Here is a 27590-nt window from a genome sequence, read left to right as displayed (position 1 = left end):
AGATGGAATTTTCCACATGGCTTAGAAAATATATAAGTATATATATTTTCATATACATGCTGTTTTCTGAGCATTTCTTACTTGACAATGGTTACAGCTGTAGCTTTCTTTTTGTGAGTTTGCGTTAATAACATTGCTTTGGTTTTCACTTGCTTAATATAACAAGTTATTATATTTAACTTAGTCCTTATGACTGGAGGGTTCCACCTCACCTCACCATGTGATACTGAAGCTGAGCTATTTACATTGTTTTAACTAGACATAGTATAAAATAAAACAGGTTTTCTTGCAATTTATATCATTAAAATTTATAAATTATCTTTCAGCTTTTAGGAAAAGAAAAAATCAGGGCATTCGATTCCAATGGGAAAATTCACACCCCACAGATTATAGGGGAGTAATTATTGATGCTTTTTATTCTAGGACATTTGGTATATGTGGCTGCATTTGACCTTTTAGAAGCTATTGACATCATTTGGGAACTGCCAGTAAACCTGCCTTAATCAGTTAAATAGAAGGAATCGTAGCACTGTGGAACTGACTGGCTGATTAATTTAAATCCAAACACAGTCCTGCCTGAATGCCCTTTGTAAAACCCTTGCACAAAAAAAACCTTGCTTCCTTCAGAAGTGTTATAACCCACATCCTGCTGTCAGATCTTTTCGACTCTGCTGGTCTTCTTAGGCTACAGGCATCGTCCTTAACCCCTCTTATGCTTCATTTTATTTCATGAAAACAATATCTATGGTTAGATTCGCAAAAATGCTCTACATTTCCCTCAAAGTTCCTTATTTGTATCCTAGGGAAAAGGTATTTTAAACTCCACTAATTGAGAGACGAAAATGGGAACTTATCTTAAACTAGCTTCTTTAGAAAAGGTATATTAGAACTTAATCCAGCTCTTCCTCTGGGACTTATAATCAAAATTAGAATCATGAAGTGTTGAAGTAAGTTTTTGGTATTAGAGTAAGCCATCATGTATAATTCCTTTGATTTTTAGATTCAAAACATTGAAGGCTTTATAATTTGTGTTTAATTTGGGGAAAATATTAAAGTTAATCGACTCTTGGGTGAGTTCAGAGCTAGTATAAAGATGTAGTTCTGGACCTTTAAATGAAAGTGAAATTAAAATTCTTTAAGGATAAAACTTCGCATAGCTTCAGTCTATTACATAGACTGAGAAAAGGACCCATACATTGGGCACTCAGCTGGGGTTGGTTGCAGAAGAGGGCAGATATTTATGCGGGAAAGGTCAAAGATTTGCCATAGAACACTTTCATAGCACATAGCGTGTTGTATTGGAGCAGACCAACATCCTTCTTTTAAATATTAAAAAAACTGAGGCTCCACTTAATTACTCAAACTCTTAAGGGCCCTTACTTGGCCAGTTTCTATTTCTGTATCACCCAGTTACAACACTGTTCCAGAATACAGATGAAGCCTCTCAAAGAAGGTGGTGTCATCTGATTATCTGTAGTTTTGTTTATTACTATTAATTATGATAACTACTGTTTATGGAGTGCTTGTGATGTGCCAGTCCCGTATGCATTATCTTTATCTTCATAACTACATATGAGGTAGTACTATTGTTCTTCCCTTTTTGAAAATGAGGAAGTGGTGTTTAGGAAAGTCATGGAGGCTAGCCTCAGCAATGTAGTGAGACCCCATCTCTACACACAAAAAACATTAAAAAATTGCTGGGTGTGGTGGTGCATGCCAGTAGTCCCAGCTACTCGAGAGCCTAAAGTGAGAGGATTGCTTGAGCCCAGGTGGTTGAGACTGCAGTGAGCTGTGATAGTGCCATTGCACTCCAGCGTGGGCAACAGAGAGAGATTCTGTGTCCAAAAAAAAAAAAAAAAAAGAAAGAAAAGAAAAGTAATACACTCAACTTGAATCACCAAAGCAGTCAGACGAGGTATTTTTTTTTCCTTTGAGTAGGATAAGATGGTAGCTAGATATAGGTAAGAGAAATGGGTAACAAGAGATGTTTCTCCCATCCCCCATAAGTTGCCTGGAGAATGTTAGGATGAGGTGAGTAATGATGCCATAGGACATAAGTAAGGAATAAAAATTAAGGCCATTCCAGCCTTAATTCTCTAGAAACAGTGGATTCACTGTGAGGGAATGGGAGCACACCTGCTTTCTGGCTGCGATGAGAAGCAGTAGAGGTCCAGGTGAGGAGCAGATTGGGGCATCAGGGACTCTAGAAGCCATGTGACACAGGAGGAACCACGGAATCATTTTGAGCCTCTGTTTTGTTTTGTTTTTCATTTCTAAAAGTGAGATTTTGATTTCTACCTTTCCCTACCACACTGGGTTCTTTAAAAGATTGAAAAAATTGAATTTTAAGCACCTTAGAAAAATAGGATATAATAAATTTTGTGTTTATTTATTGAATAAGTATTTATTGAGGGAATACCAAATGCAAGGCATGGTGCTATGTATAGAATAAGAGGTGAATATTGACTTTGTGTCTACCTTTCAGAAGATTAAAGAGAGTAGGAAAATAAGCAACTTGATAAATAACTATGCAAAAGTATGTTTTAAGTGCAGTTCTCAAGGTTAAGAACACTGAAAATTCTGAGAGGGAGCTGACTTCTGATGATGGGTCTTGAAGAACTGATAGGTTTTGGAATGGGTAGGAAGGAGAAACAGGAGAAGTGTGAGGGTTGCAGGGGGGATGGGGAGATAGATGTGGAATTCCAGGAGAAGGAAACAGTAAGAGCACAGGCCTGGAGGAGGGAAAGTATGGGGACATATTTGTGCATCAGATTGTCTAATTAGTTGTTGCTTAAAGTATCAGAAGGTCTATCTGGTAAAGATGGGCTTACGCTGAAACGGTGAAATGTGCACTTGATTTAGCAGCTCACAGGGGAGGCTTTTAGAGTTTTGGAGTTTGGTGGTAACCTGGTCAAGGCAGTGTTTTATAAAGATGCATCAAGGACAAAGTGATGCATAGAATTATTAAAGGGGTGAGACACTGAACTCAGGGAAGCCAGAACATTATGAGATGCCTGATAAAGAAGACCTAAGCTAGAGGGGCAGTAGTGGGAATGGAACAGGAAGAGAGGGATCAGGGAAATTTGGTTGCTAACTGGATTTAAGGGTGATGGGGAGTCACCACCCTTTTGTCATTAGAAGTTCTTGGACTACTTTTTCATTAAGTCAGTATGAATTAGTTTTAATTAACATTATCAAAATCCAAATGCTCATAATAAAGTCCCACATCCCACTGTCACTTTTCAGTCCTTGGAACATCTTAACTGGATTTAGAAAAAGTGTTCTATCAAGATCAGGGGAACCATGACTGTTGCTCATCTGGACTAGGAGGACGTTCAACCTAGATTATAAGGCTAAGCTGGGTTAGGATTAAGGGTGTTTTGCCTTATCCTCAGAAAAGTGACTTAGAGGAACCAGAAGAATGGCCACTGTAGCTGACAGTCAGGGCTTTAGAAATCCTGGCCAAATGTCCTCTCTCAGGTGGGACTTTAACCCTCATTTGCTTCTGAATGGGCACTTGCCATGATGAATTCACTTAGTTTAAGAAACAAGTTAGTTTCAGGGTCTTGCTCAACTCTAAACATCAATTTAAGGTGGCTGACTGGGAGATAGATGAGATTTATAATACTTTTGAAAATTGATAGAGTTATTTCTTTAGGAAATACTGCTGGTTTGTCTGTTTCTTATGAAAGGGCATTTTCCTTTTTTTTTTTTGAGACGGAGCCTCTCTCTGTTGGCCAGGCTGGAGTGCAGTAGTGTGATCTCAGCTCACTGCAACCTCCGCCTCCTGGGTTCAAGGAGTTCTCCTGCCTCAACCTCCCGAGTAGCTGGGACTACAGGCACATGCTACCACGCCTGGCTAATTTTTGTATTTTTAGTAGAGACAGGCTTTCACCATATTGGCCAGGCTGGTCTCGAACTCCTGACCTCATGATCTGCCTGCCTTGGCCTCCCAATGTGCTGTGATTACAGGCATGAGCCACTGCACCAGGCCCCTCATTTTCTCTTCTAACTACTGTTTTCTTTCAGTTTGAGAACTTACACTATTGTTTGGATGTCTTTGAAGTCTTAGGATCCTCTTGGGAAAGAAGTGTTTTTCTCTGAATAAAAGAAGGTATACTGTTATCCAGCAAGAACATGTCAGAGCTTGATGGGGCCAGTGTTGCTATTGGGTAGGTTTTGCCCCTGACCCAGGTCTGTTTCTAACCTCTGGACCTCATGCTTCTGTGGGTGTGTACTTCACAAGGTCTGTCTCTTGCTGTCCTTTAGAATCAAAAGAAGAGGTAATTTTTATTGGAAGTTATCAATTCAAGAAACAGTTTATGATCTTCTCTAATAAGGTGGTGAGATCACACTGACCAAAATATTTAGTGAAGTGGTGGGAGGAAATAGAACACTAACTAGTACAAGACACTGTGACAGTGTTGTAAATTAAGAGGAAAATAAAAACTAAATGAGGCCTGGAATTAGGGAATGGAGGTTGGAGAAATTAGGCCTCTTTTCTCTAATGCAAGCCTCTCTAACAGGCCACATAATCTGGCCATGTGGGGCCATTTTTCTCACTCACACTTGACTTTTGTTTCTGCTGGTGGTCTTCCATATTTGCTTCAGCCATTCATAGTGTTAGAGACCTCTTGGTTTGGTCTTATTTTCGGATGTGCTCTTTTTGAAATGGTACCTTTTTTAAAAAAAAATCTAACAAACCAGCTTTACTGTTGGACCGTTCTTTATGATTGTTACATCTCTGGAAAAGTCTAAACAAGTGCTCCCTTTTTGTGTGTGTATTGCCTAGATAACCTTTATTTGCTTTTTCCATCCTAATTCTGTTTAGACAGGTGGGTCATCTCCTCCTAAGTGTTGTTTGAAACAACCTTAAAATAGTCTGGCTAGCCTGTTAGGACCTAGACCACTGAAGCTGTCATTGGCCTTCTCTGAGGGCAGGTAAGTCAGGATTGCAAGTTCAGAACACAGTTCGATGAATTTCCATTGATTGAATTACAATAGTAACTCATATTCATAGTTAAATAAAGACCTTTTAAAAGCATATAATATGAACATTGGAAGACTCTCCTTCAAACCTAGTCTGCAATTGACACTGCTAGAAGCAACACTCCTGGCCATATGTCCTGGGTGTGTATCTTCTGGACATTTTTCAGTGCATATTCAGATGAATACATGTATTTATTTTAAAATTTGAATATATGTGTGATATATACATATATATACACACATACACGGACACACACACAGAGCTTTGTACTGTTAACTTATAGTAAACTTTGTGTTTTTGCTTCTCAAACTCAGAATCTCAGAAGAACAAATGAAAGGATAGGGGTAATTCCATTTTGTTGGAAAGCTTTTTCACTTTACCAGAATTTAGAAAATCTGAATTACTGTATGTTTTTGTGAGGGCTGACTTTACTGTTTTGCTTTCAGAATTTTTTCTAATCTGTATGGGAATGAAAAGCCCAACTTATCAATTAAGTTAAAATTTTCTACATATTCCAGATTGTAAATTGGTGCTATTGTAATCCATTTTACTATTTTTGTAAGCAGTATTATTGTTATACATTTGCACACTATTTACTCACAAGGGAAACATTAAAAGGTAGGCTTAGCTTCATCTAAATTGAAATAGAGATAATAATAGTTTCTTTGAACTAGCTGAGATCTAAATATACAGTACAGAATGACAACCTTCATTTTTTATTGTGATATGAATATCTTAAGATCTGGTGAGTTACTTGCTTATCTTTGCACTTACAGTATTTGCAATAGCAAAATTAGACCGCAGTATTGTTTAAAAACATGTCAATGTAATATTCATGGAGAAGAAAACAATAGCTTTCATAGTACAGATGATAAATTATATACTTATTAAAGTGTTGCATCTGATCAAATAAGTGTGGTATTTCATTATAGACTTGGTTTGATGTTGAAACATTGTTATTTTAAGCAATTACTTTAAACTGGATATTTTAAAGAGAGGCTGTATTCCTCTGAATGTGGGTCACAGAGGCAGGGAAGGACAAATAGTTTAAAGGGAGACTGTTAGAAGTAGAAGTAATTCTGCCTGTGATGGAAGAGACTTAACCAGAAAACTGTGGCAGTAGTCAACAGATATCTTCTGATTTTGTCTGGGTGTCATAATTAGGCAATTCGCTGGAGGTGTTTTCTGGATAAGTGATGTATTGGCAAGGATTTAGGAGATAAATAGAATGGGCAGCTGCCACCTCATGGAGAAGTAAATAGAGTCAGTTTTCATTGTTTTCAGTAAGCTGACCTCCAAAGGCACAGATGTGAGCTTTCTTTTCAAAGGAAATGAAGTATTCACCATTAAGGATAAGGATGTTTGTAATGTGACAATGTTAATGCTAGTTAAATAAGAAAGCCACATATGAATACTTAGACTGTTGCTACCTGGGAGCATTATTTATTGACCTATGCCTTCATCAGAGCTTCAGATGTGAGGGGAATGATGCTAACAGAATCATGTAAAGATATTTGTCATTAAAAAGTCACATCGCGATTAATAGATTCAGAATTCATCAAGTCCTCTTGCTCTGTGTCACATCCACTGCCTCTGTGACAACCTTCATTTCTTACTTAGCAAATCCAAGCCTGGTAGCTGGAGCCCCAGGAAGTTGTTAAAGCAATTAAAGGCTTCTGTCTCCCAGCACATTGCTTGGTTACCATAGTATCCTCTGCCTCCAAGTCTCTCCTGATGATGTCAGTATGCATACAGGGGTTGTTCAGAGCATCTACGTGGGGATGATTCACCCCACAATAAAGCCCCTCTCTCTCGTTGCTCGCTTTCCAGTGTGATTTCAGACATCTGTAGCAATAGAAGGTAAGTGCCTTGTTTTGCATATTGAAGAATTACTAAATGCTTCTATTATTCTGTTGCAGGTTTCTTGCTTTCTAAGATACACTACTGACTGAAATCATAGTGAATGGGAGCATTCAGTCAATTACTTAGAACAGATTTGTAGTTTGTACTTAAAGTGTGTGTATGTGCATAGGTGTGTGTGGGCAGGCACATGTGGGGTAGGCTTATAAAGAAAACTGAATGCACAGTGTAACGCCTGCTATTCTCCCTGGTAAACAGCAATAGCTTTTTATTTCAAACTATTCGAAATATGTAACTTCCTTAAAATATTTTGACAAGTGTCACAGGGCAAGTAGGGCTAATTTTTTAAAAGTGTGTAAGTATATTGTATTGGCATTTTATATATTTTACCCAGTTTAAATGATATTAACATTTGAAATATCTAAGATGGTATGGGAAGATATTAGAAAGAAGAGCCACGTTAAGTTGAGAATTTGCATGTTATAGAAATTAAAACATGTAGGACAAAGATATAGTTGGTGAAAGGGAGATGTATGAAGTTCAAAGTATAGTGATAATCATTCCATAGTTATGCCACACTTTTATAGCTTTTCAGTATCTCACACAATTTGATTGTAAAAATAATGCTTCTATTATTGTGATGAATGCAATGAGTGCTTCATGAAAGTTTTCCTTAAATATGTATCCATTCTTCTTAAGGATAATCCAGCTATGTTCAGCTTTACAGAAAGAATATAGTAGAAACAATTATAACATTCAGACAGAACAGTGATACATGAATATTTTCCTTGAGAAGTTAGTGCTGTTTCAGTTTTTCTCTGCCTTATCAATAAACAATCATAGGAGATATACCTAATGCTAAATGGCGTGTTAATGGGTGCAGCAAACCAACATGGCACATGGATACATATGTAACAAACCTGCACATTGTGCACATGTACCCTAAAACCTAAAGTATAATAATAATAAAAAAATAAATAAATAAATAAAATAAACAATAATGAGACACATGACCGGTTCCTCTCTATCAGCCTCCTTCTGAATCTCTTCATTCTGAGAGTTCTGCCCATAAAGTTAGTCTTGCATTTATTTCTTCTTCTTGATTCCAAGGGATGATTCAGTAGTACATTCTGTGAAGAATGTGATACTTGGCCAGGCACAGTGGCTCACGCCTCTAATCCCAGCACTTCAAGAGGCCGAGGTGAGAGGATCGCTTGAGCCCAGGAGACCAGCCTGAGCAATAAAGCAAGCAAGACCTGTCTCTACCAAAAAAAAAAAAAAAAAAAAAAAAAAAACCCTTAAATTTAATGGAGTGGTAGATAACAGCAGTTTCTAATTAGTTAATAGATAGCTTTGCAGAGAAAAAAGAACGAGAGTAGAGTGGATGGGCTGGAGAAGGCTCCCGTTTCTTTACATAGTTGAACGTTTATTCTGTGTGGAAGGTAGGCAGATGGCTTTGCTGACAGGTAGGTAAATGGTTTAGACTGTCCCTCTCTAGAGAAATGTCTAAAATTTGCATTTTGTTTCTTGTATTTTTGAAGCCTTTTAAAATATACCCTGCTGTCTAACTTGCTTTATTTCTGCATGAGATGATTCACCTTTCTACAAAGAATCAGTGAGAAGTACAGCTGTGAGAGAGGGTGAAACATTGCTTAAAAATTTAAATTTAATTGCTTTTAAGTGAAGGATATGTCTTATCTTAAATATCGAAATGCTTAGTCTTCGAATTTCTTTCTGCCCTGAAAATAGGCTAAATGCTTTGACTTAATTTCTTCACTATTTTGAATACTTAATCCTGTTTGTGTTTGAAAATTTACTTGTTCATTGCTATCAGAAAAAAAGTTCCTAAAAAGTAGGAAAAATTACGATACTATCTAATTTAGATTATAGTAGGTTAAATATTGAAGAAAGTCAGTCACTATAAACTGTTTCCATACTGTTTAAAACCTTTTCATTAAAACACTCACCTAATGCTTATGTTGGAAACAAGAATAATATATTCTAAGCTAAATTATATTAGGTTTTTGTTCTTTGCCATGTTAATGTGTGGGGTGACATAATTTAATTTCTTCAATAACTAACTCTTTGTAGTAATAATTAAGAAATATTTCTGCCGTTTTGAACCCTTAAAATATCCACGAAAATACACTTTTGCTGACTTGATTGATATGAGCCACACTATAAAGAGTGTACTATAAAGATTACAGTTTCCTTCATGCTTGAATCAGGGAGTAGTTCCAAGTAGTTTTAGGCAGTGATTTTTAAAATTGGTTTAGGGAAGTTTTTACTTTATTTTTATGCTCTAATAAGGATGTTTTAAATTTTACAATACTTAAACTTGTTTTTGCTGAAATATAGAAATGTCGGGTCTGTAGACTTTTCCAGCATGAGATGAATGAAATATGGCAGAAAAAGGATCACCTTGCCTCTCACTAGAAAGATAAGAAGTTAAGGCCAGGTGCAGTGGCTCAGGCCTGTATTCCCAGCACTTTGGGAGGCTGAGGCAGGCAGATCACCTGAGGTTGGGAGTTCAAGACCAGCCTGACAAACATGGAGAAACCCTGTCTCTACTAAAAATACAAAATTAGCCAGGCGTGGTGGCACATGCCTGTAATCCCATCCACTCAGGAGGCTGAGGCAGGAGAATTGCTTGAACCCGGGAGGCGGAGGTTGCAGTGAGCCAAGATCGCGCCATTGCATTCCAGCCTAGGCAACAAGAGCAAGACTCCATCTCAAAAAGAGAAAAAAAAAAAAGTTAAATCAAACCAGTATCCAAAAGAATTAGAAAAAGTTCTGTGGGGAACATGGACTTGGAAATAAACATTTTGACCAGTGGTAGGAGAAGCTCGGGTTCTGAGGGACTGGTTAAGTGCTTTACTCAGTTTTCTGTGTTCACTCAGTGGCAGAGCCAGGGCTGGTTGGAACTGGTGCCCACCCTTCTACAAGCCAGTTTTCATTTTCATGGCAGCATACTCTCTGGTTGGAGTTGAGCACTTTTTCCTAACCAACTTTTAAACTTATTTTCTCCCATTACAAGAGTGATGAAAAAGTAGCATAATAACTATTAGTTTTCTACTGTTGGCTGTAACAAATTGCCATCAACTTGGTGGCTTAAAAAGTACAAATTTATTATCTTGCAGTTCTCTTGGTTACAAGTCTGACACAAGTCTCAGTGCACTGAAACATCAAGGTGTCAGAAGGGCTAGATCTCCTTTCAGGAGGCTCTAGGGAGAATTCCTTTCCTTGTCTTTTCCAGCTTCTAGGGCTGTCTGCATTCCGTGGCTCCTGGCCATCTCCTTCCATCTTTACAGCTTGCAAGTACAGACTGAATCTTCACTTTGCCATCTCTCTGGTTCTCTGCAGCCAGGAAATTTATCCACTTTAGAAGAGTCATGTCATTAGATTGGGCCCACCTGGATAATCCAGGAGAATCTCCCCATTTTAAGATCCTTAAGCTTAATCACATCTGCAAAGTCCTTTCGGCCATGTAAGTTAACATATTCACAGGCTCCAGGAATTAAGACATGGATATCTTTGGGGGCCATTATTCTACCCGCCACAGAAGGATAACAAAATGCATGGCTGATTTAATCAACATTAAATTCACACATCTGATATTTTTGCTGAAAATCATAAATTAAACTAGTGATTGCCAATAGAGACTATGAAACTTTGACCTAATTCATTGGATGTAATCATCCCCAAGGATATTAAAATGCCTCAAGATAATTAATGTGGGAAAATCAGATTAGAAAGAAATGTTTCACCAACTCAAATGTTCAAAACTCTTAGGTACAGATGGGAGCCTCATAAAGTGACACTATTCTCAGTTTAATATTTTTATTGAGAGGCTCACATCAGATGAAGTTAATTAAACAAAACTGATTTGGGACTTCAAAATTTCCATTAGTTAACTCCTATGTGAATCAGCTGCGGTTTCTTTAGAAACAGAAGGGTAATACCGGGGCCACTAGAGAGCCAAATGTGAGATCTAGTAACCCTGAGTTTTGAATAACACTGTCGTTTATGGATCTGGCATTAAGCCATATGAGTCACAAAACCTAGCAGATGAATCTGCCAGGTATGCCCTATACAGTTTCCTAGGAAAGGTACAATATATACATTAATCAATAACTTTAAACATGAGGACAACAGCTGCAAAAATAGTTTCTTTTATTGTTCACGTCCTGTGTTAATCATACATTTAAGCCAAATGATAGCACGTGGATCCATCCACGTGAAGCATAAGATAATTTATATCTAGTAGCTGTATTTTAACTTCTGCTAAACACAAGTGGTAAAGATGCAGAAGAGAAACTGCTGTAGAATGTTAGTTTTGGACAGAAAGCCTAGATTTACATTTTGCTGTGGTTCTCTGAAAAAAAGGAGATGGAAAGAAAACCAGCTGTTTTCCTACACATATTCTTTTTTTATTTTTAGAATCAATTCCTGGAGAAAAACTAAATAGTACCTTAGGACCCTTGCTTAGACAATGGCTTGTGAAAAGCACATTTCTTTGCAGGAAGTAGTTATTTTGACACTGATTCTTTTTCATACCACAGTGTACAGCAACCTTAGGATTCTATATTTAAAAAATCTGATTTTATGTCATTATGAGATTGATTTGTCAATCAAAATACCATCATTAAAGGAGAGATATTATTTAACAATGAAGTTAAAAATGCAAATCAGCTGGTTATTTAATTTAATAAATAATGAAATAGCAATCTATCAAAAATATCTCCATAAATAAAATATACATTGTTATTTCTTTATGTACATAGTAAGCTCACTTCAATGTTTAGTTTCTTTCATCTGTCAATAGTATATACTAATGCAAGTGCTCACATAAATAAAAAGAAAACCCAAATACCTTTAAACTTTTGATTATTTTTAAAAAGTATACAGAATACTCAATTTAATATGTATTTTATCCTACTACAGTAAATTAGAGAAGAGATGAAATCTATTTTGCTTATTTGAAAAAAAAAACCTCACAGAGCTGTTGCCTTCTTTGTGATAGAAGAGACTGTTTAATCTTTAAAACATTTTGAACTGGCTCAGTTGCTTTACTAATCCCTTTACTTTGTTAAAAATTATCTTAAAAGTTTATTTTTGAGAGAAATCAGAGATAAAGGAACTAATGGAGATGAGAGTTTTGAGGTTTTGAATCTTACTTGGTCAGTGGACATGGATAAAATAGAAGCGGACTGCAAAATCAGAAACTTCGAAGATCTTGATTTCTCACCAACTATGTTGAAAACCAGTACAGAGTTTTATTTCCAGGGAGAATTTTTCCCAGTGATGGTAGTAAAGTCATGCAGCAAGTAAGCAATGGAACTAGGAAGTTATCCTATGTCATAACTACTCCAAAGACATTGCAGATCAGAGAACCATTGCAAGCTCTCATTTTTCTCACTGATCTTTCTCACTTAATCTCACTGATTCAGTTGTTTTTCTTTAATTTATTGTTGCTTTAATTTTACTTCCATCTTTAAATGAGGGCGAAACTTGCAGAAAGACATGCAATTATTGAAACTGTTTATGAAGAAAGTTCTTTTACTTTAATTTGTGGAATGCCCCATTTCTGCCAATGTCTGCTATGGAAATGAAATTCTATAACTGGAACAATTTTTCCATTAACTCCTCTAAAACAGTCTGCTTTGGAGCGAGGATTAATGGAAATAAAGGGTGCTCTTTCTGCAGGCAAAATCTTGTGACCTGGGGCAAATAGGGAGAAGAAAGGTTAAGCAGCAATACCTTAAAGGGCATGAAGCCATAGGAACAGATGGTAGCCATCTTTGCGGGGGGTTTGCTATGAAGAGTGCACTGGGGACTAGCCACGTTAAAAAGCTTGGAGGGGACTGTGCCCCATATCTGTTGCTTACTGTCTGTCATAGATGATTTTACAAAAATTAAGGAGTCTGTGGTAGGGGCAGGAGACTGGTTCCTGGATGTAGCCCCAGCAATGCTGGGAAATAGAACTGTTCCCATGTGCTTTTTCTTTATGCCAACGGTACATGAGGGGATGGCAACTGGAGACCGTCAGGTCCCCTTTAGTATTTATAAGCAAGGGAATGAGCTCACTAACTCAAATATTTTAATAAATTCAAACCTTCCAATAAGAAATTTATGCTGCAATTTAAGTTCAAAACTTCCCAAGAGTCTCAGTAGAGAAAATGACAGAGGAATATGATTTACTAATTGTATTATTAGAGTACAAGAGTCAGGTGGCATTGTTTACCTTATTGCCAAAGGTCAGTTCTGTCTTCTTCAATCAGGATACAATCCAAATAATTACTATTGAATGCCCTCACGTTGCGTGATGGTGCACTAAGTACAATGCAAAATTAATCAAAGGACAGTGTGACCTGAGATCTCAAGTAGTTTAAGCTGAAAACGTCTCTCTCTCTCTCCCCCTCTATATATACACATATATATTTATATATACATATATAGATATATACATATATATTTATATATAGATATATACATATATATTTATATATACCTATATAGATATATACATATATTTATATATACCTATATAGATGTATACATATATTTATATATATATATACATATATTTATATATACGTATATATTTATATATACATATATGTATATATATGTATATAGAGGATAACTTTCTTATTACTTAAAAACTATTATTGTATGATTTTCATGGTAATTTTTGTAAGCAGCAAATTGCAGTTGGGTTTTAATAAATTCATTTTATTTGCATTCAGTGAAAGAGTATATTTTTCTTAAAATTCTAAATTGATGTATTTATTTGATGGCAGATCTGCGGTTATTCCATTACGCTTTTTATCTCTGCCCTATGCTTTCCCAACCCCCATCCCACTTGCCTGACTGTAAAACTCACATATCTTTCTTTTGCATTCTTTCTATGATAGAGTTTTCCCCTCTTTCTTATACAAACCTGTGTGTGCAGCACACATGCACACACACACACCCCCTCCATACACAGTTACTTTACAATGAACTGTTCTAAACCTAGTCCTTCTCTTTACTTTTATTCCTCTATCTTCCTTTAGTCTCCCTATAACTTGTATTTTAAGCAACCAACTCCTATTTATTGCACCCCCACTGAGTATAAAACACTATGCTACACACTGGGGCCTCCTCATCATTTCCCCACTGCAGATCCTTGCTTCTACAGTTAACAGTATTTCCTTCTGATGGGGACAAGTTAGGTAAAATAAAGGAGATAGTGGGCAGAAGGAAAGGACGTTGTTGGTTATAGAGCGAAGAAAGTAAAGATAGAAACCAGGAGAAAGGGAACTGAAACAGAGCACCGAGATTGTATTGGGATTTTCGAATCGTGTTAGGGCAATAGGAGGAGGTAAAGAAGCAGCAGTAGCAAAATGTTTCTGAGTGTTTTGTTAGGCATTTTCTGGTGAATAAAATAGATTACTATATTTACACATTGAACCTTCTGCAATAAATTACTAGTTTATCCTTTTTAACTAGCTAGAATCCAAGTTTAAACACCCCCAAACCTTACTTACATTTCTTTGATATCGCTGTAGCTATTCCAGTATCCTGCCCATCCTCTGGCCCCCATTTCTCCCTCTTTCTTGCTTAACTTTTAAAATGAAGTCCCTATTTAGAAAAAACTTGTGCTTCCTAAATGAAACCTAAAAAGGAAGTTGTTCTTATGCCAAAAATCAGCGTATATCTGACTTGTTATCTAGAGTTATCTCCTAACATGTTAGCTCCATGAAGATTTTCTAATTAGGTTGAACCATTGTTGAAAGACTGGTTGTGCAGAAACAATAGGTTGGCATTTGTCCAAACTTAGTAAAGTGTCGAAAGTTGGAAGAGTATCTGATTTTTCTAGTCACTGTAGTTTTCATTATAACAATCTCCTTTATAGATTTGGTTTGCAGCCTATATATTTTTGTATCATAGCAGATTTTGCACTGGTTATCTAGTTTAAAGTTTCAGTATTTGGGATTTTTTCATCTTTTCAATAATGTCAAAGAAATGTTGGGTTTAGCGGTTTTTAAACTTGGGATCTGGAAAAAAGAAAAAGATCATTCTTGATGAAAGGTTTCAGTGAGTCATCCAGGAATTTATACTTATGCCTCCTGACAGCCAGTAATTATTGGATTGCAGTTATTTTTCAGAGGTGTTTACCCTGAGTTGAGGTTTTGTGTTACTGATTATCTGAATCATGAGTTTAACTCTCATGTTAATCCAATAGTTTAAGTCATCTGCCAGCCTGTGTAAAATTACTATTTTACCGCTGGACACACATTTTAATTCTTTGCCACAAAAGCAGCATTGGGCTCAGAGAATTAAGGCATTCTCTGCCTCAAGGAACTTACATTATAGGAGGAGAGAGAAGATGAGAACACAAGGACTATGATGCCACGCTGGTGCAAATGCCCCTATTTCTTTGCTCCCCTTAGTAGCAAAACTGCTCAAGTACAGTCTGGGCATGTTGTTTCCATTTCTTTTTCTCTTGGTAACTCTTGAACCCACTTTTGAGAACCCTCCTCTCCTTCAAAGCCACTCACATCAGGATCACGGGTGGCTTCAGGTCAAGAGAGTGGTCAGTGCTGTGTCCTCCTCTGACTTGACTTTTCAGCATCATTTGGGACACATAGTTTTTCTGTACTCCAAAAAGTGCCACATTCATCTGGTTTTCCTTCACCCTAACTCACCGTTCTTTCCAGTCTCATTTGCTCATCATCTTCCTGACTCTAAAAGTTGGAGTATCCTATAGTTCAGTCCTACTTTCTTCTCTACTAAAACTCACTCTCTTCATGATCTTATTCTCATATTAAAGTCTCATGGCTTTAAATCCATCCATATGCTACAGTTTTCAAATTCATATTGCTGATTTGCACCTCTCTCATGAGCTCTAGACAATATATTTCTGCTTGGGGTATATAATAAGCATCCTACAAATAATATGTCCCAAATTCCTGATCATTTTCCTCTACCAAACTTGCTCTTTCTATTTCCAATCTCAGTTATCCCAGAAATAATCAATATTAACATGTTGGTATGTATTTGTCCAGGCTCCTATGGGGATACATGTTTATTTCTCACTCTCACTCATGATATCATATTGTGTATGCTGTTTTCTTCCTCTTTTTCCCTCATTTACTGTGAACATGTTTTATATACTCTTAAATATTATTTAAAACCTAGCTGTTAGTAGTTACTTAGTTGTACCACAATTTATTAACTAATCCCTTGTTGTTGGACATTAGGTTGCTACCCTTGAATTACTATTATAATTAAAATTTAAAAATAAAAAGAAATACATCATTCTAATTTTGTACTATCTCAATATGGTAACCACTTGCTACATGTGGCTGTTAAGTAATTAAATATGGCTAGTTCCAATTAAAATATGCTCAAAATGTGAATACACACCATATTTCAAAGATGTAATTTGAAAAAAGAAGGTACGATATTTTATTAATAATTTTTATATTATTAGTGAAATAATATTTTGGTTATATTAGGTTAAATGTGATATATTTTTTAAAGTGATTTCACTTTTGCCTTTTCGCTTTTGAAAAAAAGCAAAATTACTATCAGAAAATTAAAAATTAAATGTATGGTTCACATTATATTTTTATTGGATGGCACTGTCATTAGTTCTTGCTTAGATTTTTGTAACAGCACTTTAACTTGTCTCCTGACTCCTGCGGTCTAATGTCAATAGAGTGGCCACAGTGATTCTTCCAAAACGTGTATCAGATCATGTCTCTCCTCTCCTCAAAACGCTCCAGAGGCTTCTCATCTTATTTTTTAGTCAACCAAGTCTTCAGAAGCCACGCCTTAGAAAGCTGGTCCCTGTCTACCTTTTGACTTTATTTCTCCCTATCACAAGCCAAACATATTTCCATATTGGGCCTTTTTAATTGCTCCTCCCCCTTCCTGGAGTGCTGTTCCTCCAGGTGTCTGCAGGGCCTGTGCAGTCGCCTCTTTCAGGTCTTTTCTTCTTTGTAAAACCTTTACTGAAAACCTATTTAAACTTTTTTTTCTCAAAAAAAAAGACCTATTTAAAATTATGACCTTACCCTGCCCGACTGCTCCCAATAACCCCTCTTTTTCTTGCTTTTTAAAAAAAGTTCTTAGCACTTATCAAATCTAACATAACATATCTTTTTTTATTAATTACATTTATTTTTCTGCTTTTCCCCACCAGAACATAAGTTGCAGAAGGGCAGGAGGCTTTGCTTTATTCACTTTATTCAATGTAGCAACATAACAAAGAGTATAATGGATTATATTCTACTCCGAATTTAGTAAGTTAGCATAGTAAATAACGTGTTACATAGAGAACACACAGTTCCTTTCAAAAACAATCGTGAGATGTGGCCTCTAGTCTTATAAAAATTAACAGTTGAAAAAAAAAGAGGAAAAGGTAGCATACCAGTTATGTAACTGTCAAATGTTTAAACCTATTCTGCCCTTTACAGACCTTATCCCAGTGACGTCTTGGTGGCATATGACACTGTAGATCACCATTCTCAAGAAATAAGTAGGCATGAGGAAGCATTATGAACTGTCAAGTGTCTTTGCTCAGGATGTCCTTTGTCCAGTATGCCCTTCCCTCTGCCTCATTTGTTCCAGAGAAAGCCTTCTTATCCCTCTGAAAGTCTCCCCAAGTCCCAGCAAGATGACTTCTCCCCTCCCTTGTCCACCAGTCATGCAAGGTCTTGTTATATGCGTGGCCTTTTTTTACGTTCAGTTATTTGCTAGACTTAGATCCTTCAGGGCAGGTGTCATCTTTATTTACTTTATGTTCCAAATCTCAATATGTAATAAGCACTTGATAAATGCATCTTGAATGAATCAATTTCTTTTGTTATGAATGCACAGAGTTTGGAAATCTTTTCATCATATTTGTGCACACATACCTCTTCTCAAACTTAAAAACATAACAAACTTTTGAGATTGACATGAATCTCTGAATTTACTCTTTAATTCTTGATGCCAAAATATTTGATGGTAGTGAGAGGGCGAAAGAGAATAACTGAGCTGGGAGGATACAAAATAGAAAGACAAAGGAGAGCTGTTTCTCTTTAATCTCTCCCTATATTCTTTGCTGCTTGCTTGCACTTTGCAGTCAAACAGATCCTGAAACCCTCCAGAGTGGAAGTGCAAACCTTACGTTATAATTGCACTTGCACATTTTCTGTTCAAGTGGTGAAATATGTGATGAAATGTGAGTTCTAGAATAAATTCATTTATGAGAATAATAGCAAACAGAAAAACAAAGTAGAACAACAACAATGAAACAACCTACCATCATTTTGGAGAAAATGAGCAGGGTGTCACTTGCTAGAAAAGTTTTTAAAGTGCTGGTATGATAATATGAACATATTCACAAATATACATATAATAATATAGATTTGTATTTATATATTTATATATATTTATAAATTTGTAAATTTTCTCACCTTGTTGAATTTTAGTAGGGTGACTCTTAGGTATCCAAAATATTTGTGTGTAATATTTTATTTTTTCAGATATTGCCTCTTCACTTTAATTCTTTCACAGACATTAGCATTGCCTTAAAAGAAACAATGTAAACCATTGCGCTGCAATAAAATAGAAATATTTTTGAGAGGACAGTCGTACTACCCACATTTTGTTCTTAATCAACAGTGCTCGGCCGGGCGCGGTGGCTCACGCTTGTAATCCCAGCACTTTGGGGGGCCGAGGCGGGCGGATCACGAGGTCAGGAGATCGAGACCACGGTGAAACCCCGTCTCTACTAAAAATACAAAAAAATTAGCCAGGCGTGGTGGCGGGCGCCTGTAGTCCCAGCTACTCGGAGAGGCTGAGGCAGGATAATGGCGTGAACCCAGGAGGCTTGCAGTGAGCCGAGATCGCGCCACTGCACTCCAGTCTGGGCGACAGAGTGAGACTCCGTCTCAAAAAAAAAAAAAAAAAAAAAAAAAAACAACAAATCAACAGTGCTCATATTTTTGTTTTTTGGCCAGTACTATATATAGGGATTTCTCCTTTCATTTACGAAAGAAAGTACATGGTATGTCTCGTACTCTGAAAAAGTGCAGTTCTGGCAGTTACCCTGGATGATTATGCTAGCATAATTAAAACACAGATGGAGCTCATTTCTTTCCCAAGTGTTTGATTGGCAGACACTGTGATCAACACTCCTCTCTGCTGAACACATCAGCACCATCTGCCTTCAGTCTGCCTGGAGAGGGTGGTCGCAGTAGAATTTCCCCATCATCACATGATACTTTAAATAGAGTATGTTCTTTAGCTGAAGGCATCAAATAATTTATGCAAAAAATACATATATTTTTATCACTGTTGGTTTGCAATTTAATGAAATATTTATTAATAATTGTGTTCTTAAAAAAATTCATGACTCCTTTTCTCCAATTCAAATATTTAGAACATAGCATAAAATCACCACATCTTGGAAAAGTTTAAGTTTCTAAATAAATTCAGCTGATGGGGCATTTTGTTTTTGGTGAGATTGTCAGAGATGATTTCAAATCAGGGTCCTGCATGTTGTTAGAGATGATTTCAAATCAGGGTCCTGTGTGTTGAACCATTCATGCAAGAGCTACTCAGAAATGAAACTACTTCAGTATGCTCTCTCTTAAGCCTAACATTAAAATAGTTTCAAAAGAATATGCTCATTTTAAAAGTTTTATAACTGTTAGATTATGATAAATTGTACTTCTTGGATATTACAATAAGAAATGGAAAGAAATTTATGCTCACCCAATTTTAATGCAATTAGTGAATGTAGGTTGATAATTATGTAGAAAAAGATGGATTTAAGATATTGGAAGCACAGGAAAAATGGTATTTTTAAGAAGAAGAAAAAGATAATTATTTCATTGTCCTAGAAACATTTTGCAATATATGGGTACTTGCACTAACATATAATCTAGATTAGTGAGGAATACCATGTATTATGCATAATAACATGAATTCTGTATATAATGAAATAATAATGAAAAATTGGTTTGAATTCTTCCTTCCCTGTCCACATGGATAAGTAATTATAATTGACAAGATGAAAACATGCTATGTAGTACTTATGGGAAAAATGGAATGAATTAAAGTTTATTCCACAGAATGTTAGAACAAAGAATAAAGGAATTAAATTTAAAAACATTCTGAAGAACCCTGGAATACACTCATTGCTGTGGCTCCTGTGGAAGCCCACTTACAAGAAAGGGCAAGAGTGACTTGGATTTTGGCAAGAATTTGAGGATTAGATTGGTAAAGCTAATCACTTCACAGTTGGAGTGAGAAGATGAGTTTTGGAGGTAAACCAACAGAGGAGAAGGAACATAGTATGAATATATAGAAATTTGTCATCTTCTATACCTTTAAAGATAAACTCCGAATTAGATTTTCATTTTGTTTGACTATATAATCACCTCTATTCAAGCTTGGAATTTTTCAAGGTAAGGATTGGAGATGGGAAGGGAGAAAGAAGAGTTTTAACCTTCTAAAACCATTTATCCTGAGGAGCTTACATGCTCATGAGGGAAAGAATGAGGATAATTTTGATATGAAGGATTGGAATAAGTGTTATAAAGAAAGTGGAAGTTCAGAGAAAGGAGAACGTTCCCCAATTCAGGGGTATGTCTAAGAACACCTGAACACAGACTCACTCACTCAAGTCCTCTTTCTCTAACTGGCGCTGTCTTCCTTCCCAAACTATTTCTTTCTGGGCCAGTTTTATTTTGTGTTGACATTTTCTATATAGTTTACATTTACAAATACCCACTTGTACAAATACCCCTTATTATGATTATGAATATAATACGGATCTCCAGAGAACTTTATTAAATGTCATTTGGTTAATAACCAACATTTATTGAGTACCTACTGTGTGTCAGACACTTTTCTAAGCACCTTTTCATTTTACTCTCATAGCAAACCTATGAAGAAAGTAGTATTATAATTATCTTATTTTGCAAATGAAGAAACTGCCTAAAATGACCCAGTTAATCCAGTAGAGAGATTGGGATGACTTTGACAGACTGGCTCCAGATTGCCATACAGTAGATTCCCATAGGTTCTTGGAAAAACTGTGACTTTAGGTGAAATAATATATAATGAAAGCAATTTTACCATAAGCGAATTTAAGTTTCTACTGCATATTTCTGGTCACAAAAACAATATCAAACTTCTAAATAAAAACCTAAATTGCTTCTCATATTAAACATCGAAATAAGTGTGAGTTATACATACATTTAAGAAAGACTAATAAAAGCAAGTAAGATAATTACCCAATTTGGGGGGATTCAGTCAGTGATAGTAGTTGTAGTGGTGATGGCTTAAATCCAGAGATAAATGTCTTCAAAGAGAAAATTGTCAGGCACAGCTCCTACCACCATGCAGATCAAAACCAAATAATAACAATTATGGTGGGCCCCCTGAGCACTTTCATTTTGCATCATTTATTGTTGTACATTTGTATGATTATAATCTACTTTATACATTTTTATTTGACAATAATTTGTACTCATTTGCTCATTCATCTATTTATTTTCCAACCTGCTTATTCTAATTTAGAGTGATAAGTGGCCAAAGCCTATCCTGGCAGCTCAGGGTGCAAGGCAGGAACCCACCCTGGACAGAATGGCATCCCACCGACAAGCACATACACACATTCACTCATGCTAATTCCAAGCGGGACCATTTAGCCAAACCAGTTTACCTAACATGCACAGCTTTGGAATGTGGGAGGAAACCAGAGTACCCATGAAAACTCATATAGACATGAGGAGAATGTGCAAACTCCACACAGACAGTGCCCTAGCCAGGAATCGATTTTTTTTTTTTCTCATCAACCTTATAATGAAGTGAAGTTGAAGGAAACATTATTTGAGGACCTGCTATATTCTGCTGTTATTAAAATCGACCCAGTTCTCAGAACTGCCCTAAGTGTGAAGAGTTAATGCCTCCCCAGGATTAAACCCGAGGAAGGGGCAGCAGGGAAGACTGAGAAGATACCCTTAGAAAGAGCAATTAAATCAAATGCAGGAAAGAGGAGTGAGAAGGGAAATTACCACTGGAGATCCTGGGTGAGGAAGCCAACTTTGCAGAGGAGAGGCACCTGCCCTGGCACACACTCACCTTGACCCATACACAGACTCCTGCTGCATGTGCCCACCTGGATTCCTCCCCACTCATCCCAGTCCATGGCCCTCCCCCACTCTCTATGGCCAGTCTAAAGGACTGATGTGCAACCAAAAAACAAAGTGAGGACAAGCATTCCTTTAGTGGAAAATAAGTTTTATTTCATTTTTTTCCCCCAGTTGAAAAATATTTCTGAGAAGCTGAGCTAGGTATTGAGTGGGATGTGGAAAAGTGAATCTCTGACCTTCAACCATGATAGCAGAAAGTGCACTGGACTGAGGGAGCCTGAATCCCCTTGTCTTAGTCTCAGGCTTTAGCTAACACTTCAGAATTAGATTCCTGATGTTTGTATATTTTGTCACCAAAGCTGAGAGTTTGAATATTATCAAAAATTGTTACAGAATAGAGTAAAATCACAATGTTTACTTAGCAACACTGAGTTGAAATAGAGTCATAAGTTGCATAAAAATCTTGCTAAACTTTAGGGAAGAACTTAAAAAAAAAGTAAAAATTAATGGTAAACCCCTACTTTAAAAAAAAATCAAAGCTTAAAAGTTTTTTCTCCTTAAAGTGTTTCAAGTATGTGACCATCACATATAACTTTGGTGTGGGAAATAATTAGACATGAAAGACTGAATAACTGGGTGATTCAGACTTTCCTACCTCTGTGACTTGATTCCTGAAAGGAACACTGGAACAGATGTGAAACTATAATCAGAGTGAGCAATTAAAACCAAGTAATCTTAGAACCTACTTAACTAGGAATGAGAGTTATGGACCTTCTTTTATTCCATGGGCATTTTCTTCTAAGAGTGAGCATTAAGAAAGAAACTGAAATATGACCCAGAATTAAGCTCTAAAGTCCAGTAGTCCTGAGTTTATGTACTGTAAACACTTATAATCTATGCTCATAAGTGAACTTTTAATAGTCCCGTTCTTATGTTCACTTCACAGAGCAGAGTCTGAACTTGTTATATGCAGGTCACAGAAAGGGAACTAACTGTATCTCAAATAGACCCTGACCATGAAAAAGATACCAGTGCTGCCCCCTTCTTTGTTTAGGAGAAAAATACTCAAAGTTTCATTATGTAATCTTTTCTTTGTATGTTTATTAAACATTAATTCAGCTTATTTATTATTGTTTTAAAGAACACCAGAAATGGAAACATGTAAGATGACATTTGGTTTATTAAACCCCTACAAAACTAGCAGATGGTTTAGGGAAGCAGCATTAAAGATGCTATTGATCCTTAATTCAAGACCATACTTAATGCTGCATCTGGAAGAAGAGCTATTGCAAGAAAAAGCCTGTTGAGTTTGAGACTATGTTATTCATAAATATTTAAGAAAATAAGAGCCAAGTGTTAATGAGCATAATATACGGAACCAAATAAATTCCAAGGCGAGGAGGGTTCTGCGAACATTTCTAAATCTGTAGTATTTATTATATCACATTTCAATAAACCTATGAAGAATACAATTTTATGAAATCAGCCAAAACTTTATAGCTACATTGTTTTATCTTAGTCATTCTGTGTACAAATGGAAGGTGTAATATGTAATAGTCACTGGGATAGTCATTTTGTATTTAAACTTCCTTATACCAAATACAGAATCTCCAAGTTTTTGTCTTTAAATATTTTCCCAACACTTACACTATATTTGATAGTGATTAAAAAGCTGAGTATGATTAATTGGTACCATGTATAACTGTGATAGCTGCAGGTTACTTTTCCTGTTACTCACATTACTCTGTTTTGCTATAACCACTCTATTTGTGAAAGTTTTTATGCTACCTGCTCAATACATGCTGAATGTTGCTTTTAGTGAGAAAAATGAGATTTCAAAGCAATATCAAATACAGGTGACAGTGTTTCCTAATTAGTTTTATGGACATAGAAACAAATCACTTAAAAAAATTCACAAGCTCTGGAAATGCAAATTTTCTAAAATAAGGACTCACTCTAAATAAAATTTTATATATTATAAACCACATAGTTAGCATATTATTGCCAGATCTAAAAACCTATGTGTAGATGCTAAATTAGGCTTTAGAGACCCTGCAAGATTTTGAAATGGTCAGGAAGTGGGAAATAACCAACCACTGACACAGACATTGATGACAGACTTGTGTTGGCTTCCTAAGATCCAAGAAACTGAATAGCTAATGAGAAAGCACCATTCTTACCTGAGCACTGATGTTATGGTACCTTTGTAGGCTCCTGACCTGTAACATTTCAGCCTCTTGTGTAAGTTAACAGAAAAAGAAACAATCTAATTTAAGTCATTTTCAAATATACAAATTAAATGGCTAATATTTTTATTTTAAAAATCAAACATTTTCTTTCAGAGCTTCAAAGAAAACTTGGATAATGGATCTCCCTAGATCCATCCAGGTGGTTTTAGATTCTGTAATACCTTTACTTCAACATTGCTGGCTTTCAGTCTAAAACTAAAAAATTTATCTTTGGGTGAGAAATTAAATATTGTCCAAATCAAATATATTCTATTTATTTATTTATTTATTATTATTATTATTATTATACTTTAAGTTTTAAGGTACGTGTGCACAATGTGCAGGTTTGTTACATATGTATCCATGTGCCACGTTGGTGTGCTGCACCCATTAACTCGTCATTTAGCATTAGGTATATCTCCTAATGCTGTCCCTCCCCCCTCCCCCCACCCCACAACAGTCCCCAGAGTGTGATGTTCCCCTTCCTGTGTCCATGAGTTCTCATTGTTCAATTCCCACCTATGAGTGAGAACATGCGGTGCTTGGTTTTTTGTCCTTGCGATAGTTTACTGAGAATGATGATTTCCAGTTTCATCCATGTCCCTACAAAGGACATGAACTCATCATTTTTTATGGCTGCATAGTATTCCATGGTGTATATGTGCCACATTTTCTTAATCCAGTCTATCGTTGTTGGACATTTGGGTTGGTTCCAAGTCTTTGCTATTGTGAATAGTGCCACAATAAACATACGGGTGCATGTGTCTTTATAGCAGCATGATTTATAGTCCTTTGGGTATATACCCAGTAATGGGATGGCTGGGTCAAATGGTATTTCTAGTTCTAGATCCCTGAGGAATCGCCACACTGACTTCCACAATGGTTGAACTAGTTTACAGTCTCACCAACAGTGTAAAAGTGTTCCTATTTCTCCACATCCTCTCCAGCACCTGTTGTTTCCTGACTTTTTAATGATGGCCATTCTAACTGGTGTGAGATGGTATCTCATTGTGGTTTTGATTTGCATTTCTCTGATGGCCAGTGATGATGAGCATTTTTTCATGTGTTTTTTGGCTGCATAAATGTCTTCTTTTGAGAAGTGTCTGTTCATGTCCGTTGCCCACTTTTTGATGGGTTTTTTTTTTCTTGTAAATTTGTTTGAGTTCATTGTAGATTCTGGGTATTAGCCCTTTGTCAGATGAGTAGGTTGTGAAAATTTTCTCCCATTTTGTAGTTTGCCTGTTCACTCTGATGGTAGTTTCTTTTGCTGTGCAGAAGCTCTTTAGTTTAATTAGATCCATTTGTCAACTTTGCCTTTTGTTGCCATTGCTTTTGGTGTTTTAGACATGAAGTCCTTGCCCACGCCTATGTCCTGAATGGTATTGCCTAGGTTTTCTTCTAAGGTTTTTATGGTTTTAGGTCTAACATTTAAGTCTTTAATCCGTTTTGAATTAATTTTTGTATAAGGTGTAAGGAAGGGATCCAGTTTCAGCTTTCTACATATGGCTAGCCAGTTTTCCCAGCACCATTTATTAAATAGGGAATCCTTTTCCCATTGCTTGTTTTTGTCAGGTTTGTCAAAGATCAGAGAGTTGTAAATATGTGGCATTATTTCTGAGGTCTCTGTTCTGTTCCATTGATCTATGTTTCTGTTGTGGTACCAGTACCATGCTGTTTTGGTTACTGTAACCTTGTAGTATAGTTTGAAGTCAGGTAGCGTGATGTCTCCAGCTTTGTTCTTTTGGCTTAGGATTGACTTGGCGATGCGGGCTCTTTTTTGGTTCCATATGAACTTCAAAGTAGTTTTTTCCAATTCTATGAAGAAAGTCATTGGTAGCTTGATGGGGATGGCATTGAATCCATAAATTACCAAATCAAATATATTCTTAATAGTCCAGGACAACAAACTCAGAAGAGAATCAAAGATAATCTTAGAAGGAACCCAGTTGCTTACTGTGTGAGTATGTATAAGATCAAATATCAAATGCCAGATTTTAATGTCAACATGCGATGCTGGGAAGAACATTTAATATAGAGTCATGAGAAATGGGCCTGGAGTTCAAGCTCCAGGAGTACAGGTTGTGTGAACTTGGCCAAGTCATGGAACCTCTTTGATCTTCAGTTTCAATACAGAGAATAGGAGTAATGAAAATACTACTTCAATCCTGGACAATGTAGTGAGAGTCTATCTCTACAAAAATGAAAAGTAGCCAGGTTTGGTGGCATGTGCCTCTAGTCTAGCTACTTGGGAGGCTGAGACAGAAGGATTGCTTGAGCCCAGAAGTTAAAGGCTACAAGTGAGCTATGATTGTACCACTGCACTCCAGCCTGGGCAACAGATCAATACCCCATCTCTAAAAAAGAAAAACAAAATAATACTGCTTTCTAGAGTTAGAGTATTATGAGAAATAAATGAGATTGTTCATGAAACTGACTTGTGCTGTGTAAAACCTGGGTTTTATTTCTAACTCTACCATTTTCCAGCTTTGGATAAGTTACTTAACAAAATAAAGCCTTGTTTTTCACAACTTTAAAATGAGGATAATAAGAATACAGTGTTTGCGAACTGATTGTTAACAAAGTATGAACTCAAACCTTAGTTACTATTACTTGCTATTTTTACTAAATCACTAAAAATGTATTGAATGTCATCTAGAGATTAAAAATGTTATAATAAAATTTTATTTTTTGAACTTACTTAAAACTTACTTCCGTATTTATTTTTACTTGAAAATTTGTTACTCCATATACTTTCTTATAAATAACTTTTAATCTATATATTAATGTGGAATGAGACATTTTCTCCCTAAACAGATAGTGTCTGCTCTGTATGTAATTTTTGAGCTTTATGATCCAAGGGACTTGAGTAGAAATGGATATCTGGGGTCCTTTCATTGTTTATAATTTGCTATCGTTAATAACAATTTAAATATAATTTGTTTTGTTGGTGGATTTGGTATAAAACAACCGAGGAGCTTGTATGACTTTGTAGAAATAGGGTAGATTTTTTTTAATTTTGAGAGGAAAAAACATTCAAGGGCACTAAGAGCTGCTGGTGCCCTATCTGGAGAATGTATTTGAGATGCACCAGAGATCCCCTACCTCTTAAAATCCATTTAGAGAGTCAGCTGCAAACCTTTCCTTGGGTAATGGGATTAGCACTCTGTTGTAACTGCAATCCTTAAGGATACAAATTTGTTTCTGAATGTTGTAGCTAGTAATCTTATGCTCCTTGACAGGTCTTACAATGTAACTGCCACTCTTGGAGTGGAAAATGTAGACCTCAGACCTCTCTCTGTCTGCTAGGTTAGAAAGTTCAAAGACTTTAACAGGAAGTATTCAGTCTTGAGGAAGTAAAAATTAGCTGCT

General features: G+C 36.3%; 1 protein-coding gene across 15 annotated transcripts in view; it reads left to right on the top strand.

Annotated features, from left to right (window-relative positions):
• PAM (peptidylglycine alpha-amidating monooxygenase) overlaps positions 1-27590 on the top strand; it is a 278097-nt gene that overhangs the window by 46009 nt on the left and 204498 nt on the right. The window contains exon 1 of one of the 15 annotated variants that reach the window (XM_032156735.2): positions 6833-6850. The exons of the other annotated variants lie outside the window; for them this stretch is intronic. The gene's annotated coding sequence lies outside the window, so the exon portion shown is untranslated. Of the gene's footprint in view, positions 1-6832; positions 6851-27590 lie in introns of those variants that run through there. 15 annotated transcript variants of the gene reach the window in all.

Source organism: Hylobates moloch, unplaced genomic scaffold (genome assembly GCF_009828535.3).
Source record: "Hylobates moloch isolate HMO894 unplaced genomic scaffold, HMol_V3 SCAFFOLD_6, whole genome shotgun sequence".
Classification (NCBI taxonomy): Eukaryota; Metazoa; Chordata; class Mammalia; order Primates; family Hylobatidae; genus Hylobates; species Hylobates moloch.
Note: the sequence above shows the minus strand (reverse complement) of the source record. Positions and strands in the feature narration are given on the sequence as shown.